We start from the raw sequence: 22,126 nt of genomic DNA, 5'->3' as shown, positions 1-22,126 counted from the left end.
TGTAATCTGCTTCAAAGGGGGAGCGGGAGACTGTGGTTTGTCTCTTGAAACTCCATGAAATTAAGGAGGATCCTATGAAGATGGAGAAAATAATTGTTGAACGATATGACATAGGGCATGTAGCCCAATTGTAATCACTAAAAGAGACTATGACCAACACCATTTTTAATGAAACAACAAACTAATATCAGGGCAAGTGTTTGTCAAATATAAGAGATGAACAATTAGGTGAAGAAAGGAAATATGATCATTACGAGGCGCACTAGTGATATAAAGAGGTTTGGAATATTTTATCATTGGAGTGGCAACAAGTTTTTCTGCTGGTAGCCTTGTATAAGCTAAAATGTCTAAGGCATATTTGTGTTGGCAAATATGAACTCTTTTATAGGTGCGGGATACTTCAAGACCAAAAAATATTTGAATTTTCCTAAGTATTTGATGTGGAAAGATGAATGTAAAAGTGTTTATCAATAGTAATTTATTATGAAAAATTATCAATAAGAACATTATCGTCAACGTAGATGAGCAGTGTAGTAATATATTGTGAAGATGATTTGATGAATAATAAGTGATCATATTCTTAATGATGATATCCAAGAGTGATAAGAGTGGATGTCAGCTTGTTGAACCATTGTCTACTTGCTTGACGTAAACCATAAGTGATGTTTTAAGACGACAAACTTGATTAGAAGATGTGTGCGTTAATCTTGGTGGTAATTACATGTATATTTCCTCGTGAAGGTCGCAATGGAGGAAGGAGTTCTCCATATCCATTTGTTGGAGAATCCAACCTTGAGCAGCTGGAATGAAAAGCAAGGGAAGAAAAATAGTTAGTTTACCAATTTGGGAAAAGTGTCAAGAAAGTATACCCCTGCTTGTTGGATGTAGCCCTTGACTACAATGCAAGCTTTATAGTGTTCTATAGTGCTATCAAATCCATGTTTGATATGATAGACCCATATGCAGCTTATGGATTTTTTTTCTTTAGGTAGGGTAGTTAAGGACTAAGTATTGTTAGTTAATAACGGTTAAAGTTCTTTGTGCATGGCATCAATCACTTGTTGGGAGTTGATAGCCAGTGTGTAAGTTTGTGGTTCAATTGCATATGAAGTGGAAAGTTTATAATGCATATGAGATGGATAAATTTTATGATAAGATAGGACAAAATGTAGGGTGTAAAGTTAATTTATAGTAAAATTGGAATGATAATTTTAGGATTGTAATGCAAGACTTTGAGATATTTTGGAGCTTCAACTAGTCTAGTGGATCTTCTATGTTTGGTAGTTTAAGAGAGTATGGTTGGGTGAGGATAAGACATGTATGATAATAGTTCATTATAAGGGAAATTAAAATCGGTGTAGAGATAGGATTATAATCGAAAGGTGTGGGCTTAGACACTACAATAAATAACATTTTTTTATGACGAAATTTTCACCTCGAATATGCTAAAAATCAAGAATATAGTTCCAGATAGCGTCAAACTAACAATCTGTTGCCTCTATTTTTCATAAAACTGAGAGAACATATCTATAAGGGAGTGTTAATTTATTTTGAATATAACTTATTATCTTGTTTTTTTTAAAATCGAGAGAATATAAATATTAAGCCGGTTACTTCATTTTTGTGTTTTTTTCAATGTTTTAATTAGTATTTGTCACTTGGTGCCTTTTCATATTCCATTTTTTCTATGTTAATTTTTTTCTTCATTTTTTCTAAGTTAATTAGTAAAACTCAAAATCTTTGTTACCACAAAAAAGATTAGCCAATAATACGATTCAAAAAGAAAGAAAAAAATTCATTGATGATCAATTATAGATTAAAAAAAACAGGACAACAGATAATTATTCCACATGTTCAAACTTCTGACTTCACTCAACTTTAACAGTTAATCTTGCTCTTTTTACCCTTTTAACTATCCCTAACTGAGAGAAAATTTCAGAAAGAACTATTCCATATGATATGTGGAAAGTTTTTTCCTCGCGAGTGGTCACAACCATTTCCATTAAGAAGTTAAAAATAATAAGAGAATGATTAATTTTGACGTTGTGGATAAGGAAGTACAAAAGATGTTTATCTTCTCAAGTAGGCGTTTCTAATTGTTTCTCTCTTGACCAGAGATTTGACAATAGAAGTTGAATGTCAAACTTTTGCAATTGGGATGAGAGTAGCAGGATTGACGAGGTTATTGTAGTTGGCATAAATGAAGAGAATGTGGTTTGAGAAGACATTATTGAATCTATATTGTTCAACACAACTACCTTTCTCTTCACAATTTATTGTCTGAGCAATAAGTGATGGAGTAATGGTGATAGGAAAGTCATATACATTGGATTGTATTGACTTAGCATCCTCACCAGATTGTCTAACAAAGGCATTTAACCAAAACTCTATTACGAGATTAGCGTAGATGGGTCCATGAAGCATGTCAAAGTAAGCTTTCAACTCATGTTTGGAAATAGTTTTCATTAGATCAAAACCTTGGTCTTTCAACTCATCGAAATCAGCAAATTTTTCATTGATAACGAACAAAAGATTTTCATCTTCGTTGAAGGTTTTTATAGATATTTTTTGAATAAAAATAAAAGACTTTTAAAGTAGATTTGAAGATATAAAGAGATGGAAATGAAATGAGATATGAATAGTGTATAAATAAATTGAAAAACAGGAAGTGAAACAATCAAAGAAGCTCAAACGCCTCATTGAAAATCCAAAAGATATGTTACGTTTTGAATAGGGATGATCATTACTATTCTAGTAATATGATTCCAAGGTGCGATGATCATTATTTTTTAAAAAATATATAAAAACAATATATTACCTCGGTTTTTTCATATAACCGAGGGGAAAAACCAGAAACCAACAATTCAGGAACCTTTATTTTTTATTATATTTTTTATTTGTAAATATTCTTTGTAATCAATGAAATGTAAAAAAAAATCAAAGGTTATTTACCTCGATTTTCTATTAAGACGGGGGTTAAAGTATTTTACCTAAATTAAACATAAAAAACCATTAGTGATTCTGTTGATCAAATATATGTCATTTATTTCATAACATATCAACGCTCAAGACACCATCATTAGTGATCCGCGTGAAAAATAAAAAACTTTCATTATAAAAGCATATTTCTGGATATGAAGAAGCATGTGAAGCATCATAAAACGCTTGAAACTATCTACATCCACCTCTTTAAGATTTGCAAGATCATTTGGTATGAAAAGACCGCTAAGATGGATGCAAGAGCAAAAAATTAATTGGGTTTAAGGTTTGTGTTCCTAACTATTTGTTTGAGCAAAAATCAATTATTTATGTAACATTTTTTTATCAACCCTCTTTTGTTTTATATCAGGAAAAAAATCCATGTGAGCAGGTAAAGTCATTGAGAATATAGTCGCACCTAACATTTTATCTTGCCCAAATATCAAGGATTCAAAGATCTAACATATGATCTTTATGGACTAATTAATTTTTATTTTAATATTTTGTGTAAATAATGTAATATTTTGTGTAAACAATGTAATATTCTGGATAAACATTGTAGTTTGTAAATAAATTATTTTATTAATATTTTATGTAAACAATGTAACGAGTTTTAATTATATATATATATATATATATATATATATATATATATATATATATATATATATATATATATATATATATATATATATATATATATATATATATATATCTTACCCCTCGGTTTTGTATATAAACTGAGAGGTATGAGGCGTTGTTTTTGTAAATAATAAAAATACAGATGCTGAAGTTCGAACCCATGATCAAATAATTTTACTCTTTGATTTTTTATTAACCGAGGTGGTAAGTGACAATTTTTTATGTCACCTTTCGTTACGCCGTCTCGATAGTTGATATTACATATTTTTCATATGAAATATTAAAAGTGTTATTTATAGAAATGAAAACTAGGATTATTATTGTTGCGGTGATTAGATTCACTAGGGACGTCAAACAATAAAATAGAATAATTTTGATCGGCATAATCAACGCTAACAAAAGAATCAATAGTGTTATCAATTAAAAGTAAAGATAGATTCATAGAAAATAACATTTTTTTGAATAAAAATTTCTCTTGTAATAAGATTAAAAAACAACGTAACCTTTTGTGTGAAACTTGAATCAAGTTTAGTACGATGTTGTTTCAAGGTAGATACATAGCATGGAGAATAAAAATAATAATTAAAGAAAAGTATGAGGTTTATGATAAAGTAGTTCAAAAGGAGAATTATTTTGCAAAGTAGGACTAGATAATTTATTGATCAGATACATAGGACCAAAATATATTTTGGAAGTTTGGCATACAAAGAAGATTTCTCGTTACTTTAAGTATAGTTAAAATCTTGGAAAAGAAATTTAGGCCCATTATTGGATCTAATAGACTTAGATTTCTCGTTACATTTAAGCAATTGACGGTGTTAGGGATCAAATTATCCAGGAGATAACAAGACAGTTACACCGTTTTCAAGTATCATAGAGAGAATTAGATTCAAGTAAACAGGGAATTTTTACATTGATGAATCGTAATTTGCTCTTAGCAAGAAGAGTCATTTTCATACTGCGATTTCATCTATGGCAGTTATTGTTGTTTAATGGCGGAGACACCAAAACAAATCCCGAATTTTATCCTAAATGAATGTAATAAGGAGATGAATGAGATTGAAAAAAGTCTTAGAATTGGGAATTTATTATGTGTCTTTTGGTAAAATCATATTATTTTTATGTGCCTGTTTTTTATATTAAAATATTTTTCATTGTGGTTCATATAAATAACCATGGTAATAGATTAAGGGTTACAAGTTTTGAATTCCAATATCAATATTTTTATTTCTTTTTTTTATAAAAAAAATGTGTGTCCCTTAACTTATATTGTTAAATAAAATTTGAAAAACAATTAACTACGGTTATTTTTATCAACTGTTACTATATGTTTCATATTTCACTACGATTTGTATTACCAACTGTGGTGAAATTCTTTACTGCAAAATTAAAGTATAACAAGTTCTTTATTTCCTTCATAACACATGCCCTAGCGAACCAGACAACAGTGATAGCGAAATCTTCATCTTCATCATCTTCATTCATTTGGAACGTCCAATCTTCACCCTCTTCATTCATTTCTTGGAAGATAAATAATTTATTGGTCTCCTCCTCTTTGAAGTACGGTATATTTCTTGGTCTCCTCCTCCTCTTCTAAGTACGGTATATTTCTTGGTCTCTCTCTCTTGCGTTGTGGTTAGTAGTAGTTGCAGTACGACTTTTTGAATGTTTAAGTCATTCGCTGGGGTTATTGTTTCTTTTTTTAACACATTAAAGATGATGGCTTTTATGGCATTTCATGAATCAACTTTTTGTGCATTCACATTGTGATGTGTACTTTTCATGTGTCATGTTCATGTTTTATTCAGATTTTGTGACAATGACTTTGTGTAGTTGCAAATGAAATTGTTGGGTTGTTGATTGATGTCATGAATATCCTTTAGGTTTTGGTGTTGTTAAATGTTATATTGTTGTGATGGATATGCATATGCATATAATCATATTAGTATATTGTGTGTGTAGAATTAGTGTGCCATTCACATTAGTCTTTTGATATAAATTTCAGAATTTATCATGGATTGTAGTTGGATGAAAGTTGATAGATTAGGTTCAGTGTATGAGAAATGAGTTCTTGAATTCCTTGAATTTGCAGAATAAAATATTCCCGACAATAATGATCTTTTTTATTGTCCTTATGTTAATTGCAAGAATATCAAAAAACCTCCAAAGGAAGAAATATTACACCACCCATGTTGTGATGGAATATGTAAAAATTATACAACATGGGCATGGCATAGAGAAGTGGATAAAAATCTAAAAAGCGATGTCACAAATGCATGAAGTTGATGAAGATATAGATGATCAACTAGAAGATATGATTTGTGATATTGAAGAACCGTCTTTTATGAAAGCTCGTATTTATGATACTTTATGTAGTGCTAAGGATCCACCTTTATATAAGGGGTGCACAATTTTACGCGATTGTATGCGTTGTTAAAATTATTTAATTTGAAGGGAAAAAGTTGGTGGTTGGATAAAAGTTTCATGGAATTGCTTGATTTGTTGAAACAAATGCTACTAAAAGATAATAATTTGTCGGATCGTTATTATGAGGCCAGAATATATTGTTTCCAATGTGTTTGAAGTATATAAAAATACATGCATGCCCTAATGATTACATATTATACAAGAAAGAGTAAGAAAATTTGGATCAATGTCCGAAATATGGTGAGTCGTGCTACAAGGTGAAGGACAACAATGGTGATGACAATGACAATGTTAGTAAGAAGCGTCCTCCTGCTAAAGTGTTATGATACTTGCCAATAATTTCAAGGTTCAAGACACTTTTTTCTAATGTGAATGATGCAAAGAATATTAGATGGCATGCAGATGAAAGAAAATATGATGAAAAATTCGCCACGTATATGATTCTTTGCAATGGAAGAAAATTGGTTTGTTGTTTCTGAATTTTGGCCTTGAGCCATGAAACATTAGGTATGGGCTTGCCATACATGGAATGAACCCCTTTGATAATCTGAATACTAACCATTCTTCGTGTCCGATTCTTCTCACGATTTACAATTTATCTCCTTGGTTGTGAATTAAACGCAACTATGCTATTAAGTATGATGTTTTATGGACAAAAACAATCTGGAAACGACATAGATGTTTATCTAAGTCCATTAATTAATTATTTAAGACTTTTGTGGGAGGAAGGGGTTAATGTTGATGATGCATATTATGGTGAAAAGTTTAAGATGTGTGCAATATTATTTTGCATAATCAACAACTTTCTGCATATGGTAATTTGGGCGGATATAATGTCAAAGGACATAAAGTTTGTCCTATATGTGAATCTAATACATGTTTTTACCAACTTGAGTTTGGAAAAAAATATCGTTTACCTTGGGAATCATAAATTTTTAAAACCCAATCATCCTTATCGTAGATTGTTAAAGGCTTTTAACGGAGAACATGAGTTTTAAATCGCTCCTAAAACTTTAATGAGAGATAAAGTTTATCAATGAAAAGAACACCTTATTGTTGTCTTTGGAAAGAATAAAAATGTCTTATTGAGAGAAATATTAGAAAAAAGAGATCAGTGGTTTTTGATCTTCCATATTGGTTTAACCTCGATGTAAGAAATTGTCTTAAAGTGATGCACGTGGAGAAAAATGTGTGTGATAGTTTGATAAACATTCAAGGAAAAACTAAAGATAATAATAATTTGCGTTTAGATATGGTGGAGATGGGTATGCGATAACAGTTGGCTCTAGAAGATAGAGGAAAAAGAACTTATTTGCCTCTGGCATGGCACACTATCTAAAAAGGAAAAGAAAAGTTTTTGTGAGTGTTTGCATGGTATCAAAGTTTCCCAAGGTTACTCATCAAACATCAAGAAACGTGTATCAACGAAAGATCTTAAGTTAATTGACTTAAAATCTCATGATTGTCATGTTTTGATACAACAACTTCTACCAATGGCTATCCGTGGAATCCTTCCAAAAAATGCAAGAGTAACTATAACCAGATTGTATTCTTCAATTCTATATTTAATAAAGTTCTTGACGTAAGCTACTTTCTCTTTTTTATGGTACTTACTCGACCTGACCTTTTCGGCCTTCAACCGTACAACCTGTCGTACGTTATCCACTAGTTGGGCCATATCTGTTAGGTACCGAGTGTCTAATTTCTTCCTAATGGCATAGTCTAGACCACCAGCGGCCATTTCGACCAGCTCATGTTCAAGGACTTACGTAAAGCACCGCACTTTAAGAATTGTAAACTTATTTAAGTAGTCATCAATCGATTTATGCATTTTATGCCTAATTTAACACCCAAATTTTAGTAATTTATTTTATGTAATTAATTTTTTATTTAATTGTATATTTGGTTAGAATTATGTATTTTTATGATTATTTTACTGTTGGGTGTTGGTAGGGTATGTGTCCTTGAGATGGGAGAATAATTAAGGGGTTGTGACCATTTGATTAATCTAGAATAATTTATAGTTATTTTAGATAATTAAAATAATAATGATTTAATTGATTATTTAATTGAATAATAAGAAAAGGGAGTGTGTAGAGATTTTGAGGGCAATGTGGTAATTACAAGGTTAAGTTGAGGGTAGTATAGGGAAAGTCTATTGGGAGAAAGAGATTTACAAGAAAAAGAGGAATTATGAAATAAGAATTAGAATTCATCTTACGTAGAAATTTAGAGAAAAAAGAAGGAAGGCTAGGATAAGAGGCTAAAGATGATCTAGAGGAAGCAAGTGAAGGTTTTCCTTCAAATTTTTTGCAAGGAGTTCAGGTAAGGGTGAATAATTATTTCAATAATAATGGGTGTGATGGAAGGGTAGGGTGGAGGGATTCATAATCTTCCATAGGGTTTGATTATTCTTTTAATTGATGATGATAATATTGTGTTATATGCAATGATATGAATTATAACCATGTGTATTGATATGTTGTTGTTGTGATGTGCTTGAGTCAAATGAATCATGTTGAATTTGATGGAATTTGTGTGAAATTCGTGTACCATATGTATGCATATATTCTGTTTTGATATTGTTGATGATATTATGCCATTGATTGATGTTTGAGGGGTATGACCTTAAGTGTGTTAATGGTGATTTAGAGATGATTAACATGATGATATTGTTGCAATATGTTGTTGATTCATGAACCCATGGAGTAGATGATGAGTTAGGAAGCTATAACAACAAGAAATTGGATTTTGTTTAATTGATTTTCATAACATAAGTTTTGCCACATGAGGTAGTGTTTGGATGGTTAAAAATTGATTTTTTTTACAAAAAATAGCAGTATGTGTCAACCTATAAAGGTCATGTGTCTACATGTTCGATGCATGTGCCGACCTGTATAGGTTATGAATCGACTTGTATAGGTCATGAGTCGACACATGCATTCAGCATATCTAACAGAATGATAGAGGCTTTAAAAATGAGGCACATGAGCCGACATGTACATGTTATGTGCCGACCTGTATAGGTCATGAGTCGACATGTACATGTTATGTGTGGACCTGTATAGGTCATGAGTCTTCCTATACGAGTCATGTGTCAACACATAACTGTGAGTTCAACTTTGTTTAGATGTATTTTGTATGATGTCAAAACTAGGATACTTTAGCGTTAATGTATATTGGATGACATCCTCTGATTCTCTATGTGCATCTTAGAATTAGGAAGCCTTAAAAGAATTTGGAAACAACTTGGAAAAGGTCTCATGCATCAAAAATGTATGAAAAATAAGTTTTCATCAAAAGTGCATGAAAAATAAGTTTTTGTGAAACTATTGTGAAAAATGCATGAAAAATAAGTTTTTGTGAAAAAATTGTATTATAGGTTGACACATGTTGTCTATAGGTTGACACATGTTGTCTACAGGTCGACACATGTTGTCTATAGGTCGACCTATAGAAACAGTTTCACTATAATAGATCGACACATGCATTATGTAGGTCGACATGTATGCTACAGTATTAAAGCATGTAGCTTTTGTTTCACGTGCTGACTCTTCGGGTCGACACATAGAAAGCACATAACTATTATAGGTCAACGCATGACCTTGAACAGGTCGGCGCATATTGTTTACAGGTCGGCACATAGATCTTACAGGTCGACCTATAAGATAAATTTTTTGAAAAATTCATATTTTCTCCAAGTTATTTGCATTTACTTTTGCCCTAAATCACCCATGCATATAAATACTTCATACATGCATCATTCTCTAGTAAGATTTCTAGAGTGAGTAAAACCTACATGAATCCAGGACTACAAAGCATCTCATCATCTTCAATTCAATCTATGCATACACACAATCAAACTACACATAATCATTTTTTGATTGGGTGCCATCTAAATTAGGATTGATAACATCCAACTAGGTTTATTGTACCGAGAATATTAGATTGCGATCTTTAAGGGATTCAAATAAGAATTTTTTTTTGGGATTTTCCTTCAAGATCCTTAGGGTTTGAAGGTTTTTATCAAGATTTTGCAATTCATATCCGATCGAGTGAAAGCCTTGAGACTAGGTGTGTCGGCAAGGGAATAGCGTGAAACGGTGGACCGCATTGACAAATATTGGGTTCAATAAGTGTGTGATTGGGATTAATTTAGCCAGGTGAAAATCTTGAGACAAGGAGGTCATGAAAGGAAGTAGCAACAACAGGTGAATTGAAGCTGCATTGTTGGTGACTTGATCAAGATTGATCAAGTTTTTTGGAGGTGCTAAAGTCAAGAACAAACTTAGAGTTTATGGGATTTGATTTGTCATCTCTTGTATTGATATTTTTGCAAAGTGAGATTTATTATATCAATATATCAATTCAAATTCGAATTGAGGGCAGACGTACCTATAGCGAGGTCGATTGGGGAACTCCTAAACAAATCCTTGCATATTATCTCTCTATCTCTATCTCGTTAATTATTCGGTTCACAAATTGTTAATTACTTTGATCTCTTGATCAACATTGTTTAGATAATAACTTTTTAAATCTTTGATAAATTGTGTTGGTGTAGTAATCACTTACCATTTGGTAGTGATTGGTTGTTAAAAACTACAAACACTACACTAATATCCAAACTTTGTTGATTGCACGCAAAGTGTTTGATGAATTATGTCAACAAGTCTTTAGTGTGTTGTTGACACTGGAGATAGATAGTTACTATAGTAGAGCATTCAATTTAGTGCTTGAAGTATTGATAAATCAACTTGTGAATTATTCTCATACCATTGGTAGTCATACGCATATCCAAGTTTTTCAATAGAAGGTTCGGTTAGGCGATTTTGGATCCGAGAAATATTTTAAACTTTCTTCCGCGCCATAAATTTTTCTAAATCAAAGTTTTCAAATAAATTTTTTATTTGGAATCTATTCACCCCCCTCTCTAGATCCAGGTATGTCGTCTAACAAGTGGTATCAGAGCCTGGTTGTTTCCGGTCTTAAGATTTGCTTATTAGATAATGGCTACCGAACCTAAAGGGGCGTATAATAGAGCATCGATTTTCACCGGCGAAAATTACGGCTATTGGAAAGATTATATTTGTATCCATATCAACTTAGTTGATAAGGGTGTATGGGATATCATTGCCAATTGTCCTAATCAAATTACAATGACCAATGGTGAAGGCGTCATCATACCAAAATCGGAAAAATTAATGAAATGATAATGATAAGAAGTTGTGGACTCATGATTGGAAAGCACAAAATATTCTCATATCCATATTAGGTGTTGATGATTATTATCGTGACTCTCATTGTGAAACCGCCAATGCTATGTGGGAGCATTAGAAGTTACCCATGAGGGAACTAATGAAGTCAGACAAGCTAGGATTAATACTTTGAAGCAAAAGTTTGAACTCTTTCATATGAAGCATGGTGAAACCATTGCCGACATGCAAAAGAGATTCACACATCTTATTAACAAATTAAAAGCTCTAGGTAATCCTATCTCTAATACTATTGCTACTAACAAGGTTTTAAGATGTCTTAATAGGGAATGGTAACCCAAGGTCACCACTATCAAAGAGGAGAATAATCTTAAAGCACTTGTTCTTACTACTTTGTTTGGTAATTAGAAGAACATGAGCAAGAACTCTCTTGCTTGGAAAAACATGAAAAAGCGTATGAAAAGAAGATGAAGAAATAGAAAGGTAAAGACGAGGAAGAGGTGAAGAAGTCTATTTCTATAAAGACTTCTAGTTTCAAGTCCTAAAAGAATGAGCCTAGTGAGTGTGAAGAAAGGGATGACAAGAACTCCCATGATGATGATGATGATGATGTTGGGATATTTATCAAGAGGTGCCAAAGGTATATTAAAGAACAAAGTCAAGCACTTCGAAGGAAACTTAGCCAAATTTGGAAAGGAGTCCAAGTCTTCAAAAGATGGTGAGAATAGGAAAGGTAAATTTAGAAGCTATTGTTATAATTGTGGTGACATTGGTCACTAAATACCGGAATATCCCATGATTAAGAAAAACAAATAAAGAGGGCATCACAAAAAGTCTAGTAAATCTAGAAGAGGTTATGTAGCTTGTGAGAGTGCAAGTGATTCCTCAAACAACGAAAGTTCCACATTAAGTGTAGAATGGACCCATATTTGTATTATGGAAAATGGAAGGAAGAAGAAACAAGTAAGTCATTCAAAACTTGAGCTTACTAGTGATTTATCTTATTCTCAATTACAAAATTCCTTTGAAAATCTTCATAGATAGGCTTTAAATGTGTAATGTGTTACACTTAGAAGCTAAAGTGTTAGAATCTGAATGGAAGTTGGAAGCTATTAAGAGATCTATGATAGACATTCAAAGTGACAAAAATAAGGACAAAAAACCTTCTAGGTTTGGTTGTGAATCTTGTCATAAGTGGCAAAAAGAGATAAAGGCTCTTCAATTCAAATTATACAAAGTCTTACAACCAAAGATTGCTTATGTTATTGATTCATCTATGTATGAAAGGTCTTTGAACCATTCATACAAGAAACATAAATTTGTTAAAAAAGGATTATAATAGAAAAGGCACATATCATCTTAACTTGTCTTGTCTCTTTTGTTGCAATAAAGGTCATACTTTTGAAAAATGCAAATTTAGGAAACTTTTAGTTTCTAAAGGAGCCTTTCAATGGTTGCCCAAATGCAACCTTGTTTTAACTCACCCCCAAGGACCAAATGATGATTGGGTACCTAGCATTTTTTGTTGATTTTACAGGATAAATGTCTTGAATCTATGAAGAGATTATGGGATCTTGTTTCTGGATACTAAAGACATGTGATGTGTTACATCTCCCTATTCCGTTGACTTTGTGGAAAGGAAGAAAGGTTGTTTGACCAAAAGGAATCAACTTCTAGTGTTCTTTAATTGGTAAAAGTGCATTGATTATTACTAATGATTTCTATCTGAGAAGTATCAGAAAAGATATTGTTCTTAATGATGTAGGTTATCTTTGACAAGACATGCTTAAGTTCATAAAATTAGGGATTGATCAACCTAAGATGAGAAAGTGTGAGGAGGAGCAAGATGATTATCATAATTAAACAAGATTGAAAGTCCAACTATTAGGATGAGCATCAAATAAATAATCTTCTTGGATACATTATTAATCATACTTTCAAGTACTTTGTCTAAGAGAAAAGTGGTAAGATCATTGTTGTCTAAAGGTTGTATGGCACGTGTTGCATTTATTCCAACTTTCGATCGAGAGTTTCTTGTGGAATGCATGTGCATCCTCCGACATTCATACAGTGAGGTAATATCTTTTCAACTTTCGCTTTATAAGGAAGTTCCTTCTTTTGCCTGTTTATTTTTCAAAGGTATATGATTTACTTTGTGCATGATATATGTTATGAGTGTTCACTTATAAAAATTTTAAGTGATAACCAATGTGTGTTTCATTTAAAATGATTGTAGTGACCTTATATAAATATCTTCACATGTATGTTATACCGTCTCTAGCTTATGCTTGCTTGGAAGATTTCAAGTTTATGTCGATGATATTATTTTTGGATCCACTGACATGTAACTTGTAGAGGATTTTTCTAAGCTTATGCAGGGTGATTTTAAGATGAGCCTTATGGGGGATTTGAATTACTTCCTTGGTATTCTAATCAAACAACTCAATGAAGGGTCATGTGTGTGTTAAACCAAATATTGCACTTGCGAAAGAGATTTGGAATGGAAGATGCAAAGTTTATTGACACTTTTATGACCACAAATTGAAACTTGTGAAAGAATGAAAATGGTAAGGATGTAGATGTCAAGAAATACAGAGTGAATCCTTAATCATTTCATAAGAAAGGTAATATCGTTCCTTTTTTTCCCTTTTTGTAAGTAAGATTTTATCTTTACATGTTGCTTATGTTCCAAATGGTTGATATTATTGATGTTTGAATTAGTTTTAAAATGTTCACTTCCAAAAATGTTTGTTGATGTATGCCAATTATATGCTTATAGTGACTTTGTGCTTTTCTCTATATATGCTTGAAATATGCTCTTGGTGCATTGGCTTGTTATCTATTATTGCATGAAACTTGATTGAACATGTTATAATGTTAGCGAATTCTTATTGTGTGTCATTGTTATGATAAAATCTTTGTTTTTGGTTTGTATAGTGATAAATCTTTATCTCCTTGCTAGAGCACATGTGTGTGCAACATTTCGGGAGTATCAAAGACATATGTCATGTAATTGTGTGCAGCTTTTGTAGCAACTCAAGAGTTTTTTTTTATTGCATTGTATCCTCCATATTTCATGTTTGTGCTATGTTATTTAGCCTTCATCATGACAATCATGTTGTATTGTTGCCTTACATGCGTGTATTTATGTTTAGGCATTTTCCTTCAATATGTATGTCATTCTATGTGAGTGATATTGTATTGATGTTCTTATCTTTGCAAACCACCTATGTATGTTATTTTGGTTTATGCGTGATTCTAGATACTTCTCATGATTTTCTTTGTTTCTTTTTGATGTTGTCAAAGGGGGGAAATCAAGATGAAGTTGGGATGTATATTGTCAGGGGGAGTCTTTCATTGAAAACACGAACGCATTGTCTCAAGTTTTGTCATCATCAAAAATGAGGAGTATGTGAGTGCAACTTCGTTTAGATGTATTTTGTAGGATGTCAAAACTATGATACTTTAGCGTTAATGTATATTGGAAGGTATCCTCTGATTTCTTATGTGCATCTTAGAATTAGGAAGCATAAAAAAAATTGGAAACAACTTAGAAAAGGTTCCATGCACCCAAAATGCATGAAAAATAAGTTTGCATAAAAAATGCATGAAAAATGAGTTTTTGTGAAAAATGCATGAAAAATAAGTTTTTTTTGTGAAAAATGCATGAATTTTTTTTGTGTGGAACTTTTATGAAAAATAAGCTTTTGTAGAAAAATTTCATAATTGGTTGACACATGTTGTCTATAGGTTGACACATGTTGTCTACACGTCGATGCATGTTGTCTACAAGTCGACCTATAGAAACATTTTCACTATTATAGGTCGACACATGCATTCAATAAGTCGACGCATATGCTGCAGTATTAAAGTCTGTAGCTTTTGTTTCATGTACTGACTCCTCAGTTCTACACATATGAAACACATAACTGTTACAAGTCGACGCATGACCTTGAACATGTCGACGTATGTTGTTTATAGGTCCGCGCATAGATCTTACAGGTCGACCTATACGATAATTTTTTTGAAAAATTTATATATTCTTCGTTATTTGCATTTCCTTTTTCCCTAAATCATCCATGCATATAAATACTTCATACATGCAACATTCTCTAGTAAGGTTTCTAGAGTGAGTAAAACCTACATGAATCCAGGATTTCAAAGCATTTCATCATCTTCAATTAATTTTATGCATACACAATCAAACTACACATAATCATTTTTTGATTGGGTGTCATCTAAATTAAGATTGATAACGTCCAATTAGGTTTGTTGTACCAAGAATATTGGGTTGCGATCTTTGAGGAATTCAAATAAGAAAACCGGTTTGGGGTTTTCCTTCAAGATCTTTATAGTTTGAAGGTTTTTACCAAGATTGTGAAATTCGGATCCGATCGAGTGAAAGCCTTGAGACTAGGTGTGTCGGCAAGGGAGTAGTGTGAAACGGTGGATCGCAATGACAAATCTTGGGTTCAAGAAGTGCGCGATTGGGATTAATTCAGTCGGGTGAAAGCCTTTAGATAAGGAGGTTGTGCAAGGAAGTAGCAATAACAGGTGAATTGAAGTTGCATTGTTGGTGACTTGATCAAGATTGACCAAGGTTTTTGGAGGTACTAGAGTCCAGAGCAAACTTAGGGTTTGTGGGATTTGATTTCTCATCTCTTGTATTAATATTTTTGCAAAGTAAGATTTATTATATTAATATATAAATTCGAATTCAAATTGAGGGCAGACGTACCTATAATGAGGTTGATTGGGGAAATGCCTAAACAAATCCTTGCATACTCTCTCTCTCTCTCTCTCTCTCATTAATTTTTCGGTTCACAAATTGTTAATTACTTTGATATCTTTATCAACATTGTTTGGATATAACTTTTGAAATCTTTGATAAATTATGTTGGTGTAGTAATCACTTACCATTTGATAGTGATTGATTGTTAAAAACTACAAACACTACACTAATATCCAAACTTTGTTGATTGCACACAAAGTGTTTGATGAATTGTGTCAACTAGTCTTTAGTGTGTTGTTGACATTGGAGATAGATAGTTACTATAGTAGAGTATTCAATTTAGTGCTTGAAGTACTGATAAATCAACCTGTGAATTATCATCATACCATTGGTACTCATACGCATATCCGAGTTTTTCAATAGAAGGTTCGGTTAAACGATTTTGGATCTGGGAAATATTTTAAACTTTCTTCTGCGCCATAAATTTTTCTAAATCAAAGTTTTAAAATAAATTTTAAATTGGGATATATTCACCCCTTCCTCTAGATCTAGGCCTATCACCTAACAATAACTTCCAGAATGTTCGGTTTGCAATGTTCGACAATTTTGGCCAACGTTTGATTCGTATATCCAAATGTCATGTCGTTTGAAGCGTTAGAAAGCTAAATCTCATATCTATAACATAGTAGTGAGAGTTAGGTATGATTAAATCATGATTAAGTGTGTACTGTTGTGGTTTTCATGATGATGTTGTGAACCATTTAGCAAAACATTGAGTTCCTATTGTTGATAAATTGATATGGTAAATTAATAACATAATTGTAGTTTGCTTGATTGTTGTGTTTTGATGACAATGTGGGTTTTGATGTATGGTTTTGATGTGAAACTATCATGTTTATGTTGTAAAGGAAATTATGCGGTTCGATGCGATTGCGTTTGTGTTGTTGCAATTGTTGTGATAATATTGATGTGATTATGAGATGGATTGTTGTATTTATAATGATAACATGTTGAGTTGAGATGTGTAGTTTAAATGTGAAACTATCCTGTTGATGTTGTACAAGAAATTATGCGGTTGATGTGATACCATTTGTATTGTTGAATTATTGTGAAGATGCATCCATTCATGCAACATGAGTTGTTGTTGTGAAAGAGACGATTACAGGTTTCAATATTGGTGACCGGTAATTGTCTCAAGCTTGATGTTGAGCCTTGGAGCTCGATGTGGGGCTCATGGGTTCATAGTTGATTCGATCCCGATTCATAATTGGAACCATTGTGAAAAAGGAGATTACATGTTTCGATGTTGGTGAGCGGTAATTTTCCCAAGCTTAATGTTTAGGCTTGGAGCTCGGTGTGGGGATCATGGATTCGTAGTTAATTGGAGCCTGGTTCATGATAAGAACCATTGTTGAAGTCGCTACTACATGCATATGAGTATGTTGATGTCGTTGAGAGTCACATTAGCATATTGATTGTGTATTATTGTGAAGTGGGTGAAATTTGAATAGATGTGTTATGTTGTATAGTGGATTATGTTTGAATTATATTGTATTTAATTTACTCTGATTGTTTATGCACCGTTTATTATTTGAAATGAATTCTCGCCCCTTCTGTTTGAATGTTGCCTTTACATGGACATCGTGCACATACTCCGGAGTAGCATTGTTAAAGTAAGTGGTTGTCAACTCTTAGAGTTGCTTCTTAGTTTAGAGTTTTCCTTAGTAGCGTCTTGCTCTGATTATGTAACATCGGGTTGTGAACGCTTGTATTAATTTTATGACATGTTTATGTTAAAGTCATAAGACTAATTTTGTTATTGTGCATTCTTAAGCATGTTGAGTGGATTAATTATAACTCTCTTATTTGTTATTAAAGTTAGAGTTTGAGACCAAATGTCATTACTTACCTTATCTTTCATAATTGTTGATGATATTTCCGCTGCGATGATACTTTTAAAAGGAAGTGAGCATGCGATGACATGTTTAATGTGAATTGATGTAACCCGTGTTATAGAGCATGATATGTTTGAGGTGAGTGACATCCTATATGGTTGTACCTTTTATTAAATTATGTGATAATTTGTATGTGGGGTTTTAGGGTGTTACACCTAACACTGGTCAGTTCCTTATGACTAATCTTTAACTGACCCATCTAGAATTGTTCATGAAACACTATCTCTAGTTTACTCCAAGTATGTATGGAATGAGAAGGGAGTGTGGTGAACCATGTAAAGGAATTTTTTGTCAAAGAATTTGGAAAGTATTTCATCTTCAAATTCTCATTAATAGTTATATCCCCTTCCTCAGTCTGACATCTAGCAACATGCTCGAATGTGGACTCGTTAGTCTCATCAAGAAAACTTGGTGAATTTGGGGACTTTCCACCCTTGGGGAGTTCGGTCTGTCGAACGTATTCCGACATAGGGGACACATAATTGGGCCTATGAAGGCCAATGTTGAGGCCATTTTGGGCAAAAATCTATTTAACCACGTTAGCTATGTTATTTTGTACCCCAAAATTATTTTGTTGGACATTTCAAAGTACTTGGTCAGCATCCTGGTCTCTTGGCACCATAACTATTTCAGGGTCATTCCGGATTTGGTTTCCTTCGACCATCCTCGGTGGAGATTGTTTGACAAGAACCTGGTTATTTGGTGGTGGCACAATTCGCATCTCCCAAAAATGTCAACAATCATGGCCATCTGATGGGCTAACTGCTGATAACTTTGGTGGTGTTCTAAATCAAAGGATTAAACACCGTAACTATTTGTTGTGTCAACGTATTCACCATTTCATGGTTACTTTCTTCCATTTGTTGCCTCATGGTCGCTAAGGAATAGGTAGTTAAAGTTGGCATTATATAAGGGACATATCGAAATCCTCCTCGTAGTTTCCTTATGCGACAAGGGTTGCTTATGGCAGATCCTGAAGCCAAATGTGGGTTGAGGGGTGACGCTATTGTTGCAGCATTATCTGCAAACATCGAAGCGTGACTTTGTAACCCCGTCATCATGGCCGTTGGAATGCCATACGGGTAATCTCTTATAACTAAAGTCATAGTAAAACTTGGGACATGTGAGGGATTAGGGTCCCCCACATTTATCGAAGTAGGCCTGACAGAGGCTGGAACGCTCATTACCGATGATAAAGTGACCATCATTCATGGTGTCGACGTAGAATTCTCCACCAGAGTTAAGATAGAGCATGTGACTCAGATAGTATTCATTGTCCCTGTAGTACCAATTGTCGTGGTAACTGGTGGTTCAGGGTCTAGAGCATAATTTCGGGCACGAGAAATGTTCTTTGGGTTAACCATTTTTGCTAAAATTCTAGCACTCCTCAAACGTGTACGAACATATACATTAGAAATCCTACCACTCCTTAAACGCATACGTCAACGGACATTGAAAATATTTAGACGATAACGAAGCAATTAATACGATAGTTTCTTGAAAAAGACAACTTTTTTCACAAAAACACGTGTCTTATTGGACGTGCCAATTTGTTCGCAGGTGATTTTCGCGAACAATCATGAGTTTGAAAGTCTTTGATATTAACTCGAAAAATCTCAGGATTAATTTTGTGCAAATTTTTTTACAAGTAAGTACGTGTAGGATGTGATTACAAATGTCTGTGTGTAGATAATGTAAAAGTAAACTTTAAAGACAATAAAGCATGAATTGAAGTAAAAGAAATTTAAAACAAACAACATTAAAGAAATGCAATAGATGATGAAATAAAAGGATGTTTCAATTAAAGAAAAAAGGACACGGACTCACATAATTGCTCACAAACAATTTTACTCTTTGACTTTTATACTCCAATTCTATAGAGAAAATATATGAAATTTGTGACTTTGATTCCAACATATGAGTGTGCTATATATACTACACTAACAATAATTGTCCCCGATAATTTACATCTAAAGAATTGACACGTCTTTAAATGCATACAACCCATCCTCTAACGTATTGCCACGTCTTGAGTGCTTTGCAACTGTTGAAGTCATTATCCTACGTTTTCTAACTGCTCTTAGTAACTAGTAACTACTTCAATCATCGAAGGTAGTTGTTGATAGTGCCAAGACTCTTCTGTCTTTGCTTTCTTCAATTTTCTAAGTCTTTGGAGCTTGTCGAAAGAGTCGTCCTCGATATGGTGTCGAGTGGTTACACATGTCTGTTCCTGAGACTCCTCCAAACCAAATCCTAAGATTTTCCCTTAAGATTCTTTCAAACTACATCTCAAGATATCAATCGGGAGACCTTAGTCGATATGTGATTACTGTCGACTCTATCCATCAATGCTAACACTTAGCATTTTACTAATGCAACAATTATTTAACTTTTTTCACTAAGTAAAAAATCTCACGTTAAGAGTCATAAAGATGTAACTTTACAATAATGAAAGAATAATATTTGTCATGCAAACGGTGCGTGACAAATTTTATATATTATATATGATTAAAACTATTCTCACTTAATCTGATGTGCAGTGTAGAAGACCGTTTAATTAGATGTAACAAATAGTGATAAGTGAGTAGCTCAAATCTAATTAACGACTCTCTGAAAAGAAATCACTTGTTCTTCTTTCTTCGGTAAGAATATTCTAAATGATACATTTAGTGTTGGATCAATATTCAAATCTTTATTTCTAAATTTTATCACTATTTGTTCAGATAAGATTTTCATAATTTTATGTAGTTTCATTAGTATGTACTCATAATCAATCCGTGGTATATCTTTAAAATATTTGGGTACCGACACCTACACGTGTCAAGCTACAACAGTATCCTCTCACGTAGATTCTTCGAACATTTAGAAATCGCAATTCTTAAGTGACCAACCACTATGGTTCTTGAACTCAAGCTTCACAATGACGTTTGAAGGATAGAGTCCATTTTCACACGTTACTACTACTATATCATTTTGGTAGAAAATAGATAGGTATACAAATCAATATTTATTTATGGGATTTCTTATGAATTAGTACTAGTGTTTTTTTCTTTTCAGAAATTAGTTAACCAATGAAGATTTAGGAATACGGTAGTAAGTGATAATTAGGACAACAACAAAAAGGTCATACCTATCTAGTTGATCTCTCATTTGTTCATTTTTTTAACGTTTTTAGAAATATTTTGACTGAAAATTCACACAAGCATAATCAAAGATAGTATAGGAAAGAGAAACATTATCTAAAGTGATAGTTTAACTGTTTTTAAAAAATTGATTATTATTTTATAAAGCTTTATCTAATGTGACAACTTTAAAATAAGTACTCTATAGTTGGTGTGACTCAATTAACTTTCCAGACTAAGCTTACTAGAATTTGATCACACAAAATATATTATTAGTAAAAGATGACGAATCTTAATTATCTCTATCGATATGGGCATATGAGCAAGATTAGTCTCATAATTAATTATCTCATAAATCTGAACTTTTGTTATGCTTGTATTTTATTTTATTTTTGGACTTAACTTGCTTGCAAATTGTGAATATGAGATTATTTGCAAATTTATTAAGATTATAGAAGAAAGTAAGACATACTTGTTGTAGTACCAACACATATAAGATCATAGCAGCATCTAAGAAAATAAGTAATACAAATGAAATATAATAATTTAAAGAGAGAAGAAAATCAGTATTTGGTATTTGGTATTGGGTGAGTGATTTATCTTAATTGATATTTATTAGTTGAATTAAATGAAGGTAAGTTGTTATTTTAAATTTTAATTTTTATGATAATATTTATTTATATTTATACAATTAAGATAAATTAATAATTAAAAAATAGTAATATATAATTGATATTGTAATTTAGATAATTAAGAAAAATTGTATTAAAAAACAAATAAAATATTTGTATTAAATATTATATCATATATTAATTTACTTTTAAAATAAAATATAAATAAAAATATTATGTGAAAATTAGTATATCAAATTAAAAGTTATAGTCAAATACAATAAAATACAATAAATACAAATAAATAATAAAAATAAAAATTACATAAATATAAATAAATAATATAAATTAAAAATTATATAAATAATATTAGTTAAAGATATAATTAAAAAATAATTAATATGATATTAAAATTTGAAAACTCTATCTGTCACTAAAAAAAAGT

This window comes from Lathyrus oleraceus, chromosome 5 (genome assembly GCF_024323335.1).
Source record: "Lathyrus oleraceus cultivar Zhongwan6 chromosome 5, CAAS_Psat_ZW6_1.0, whole genome shotgun sequence".
Taxonomy (NCBI): Eukaryota; Viridiplantae; Streptophyta; class Magnoliopsida; order Fabales; family Fabaceae; genus Lathyrus; species Lathyrus oleraceus.
The sequence above is the reverse complement of the archived record's forward strand: the minus strand, read 5'-3'. Positions refer to the sequence as shown.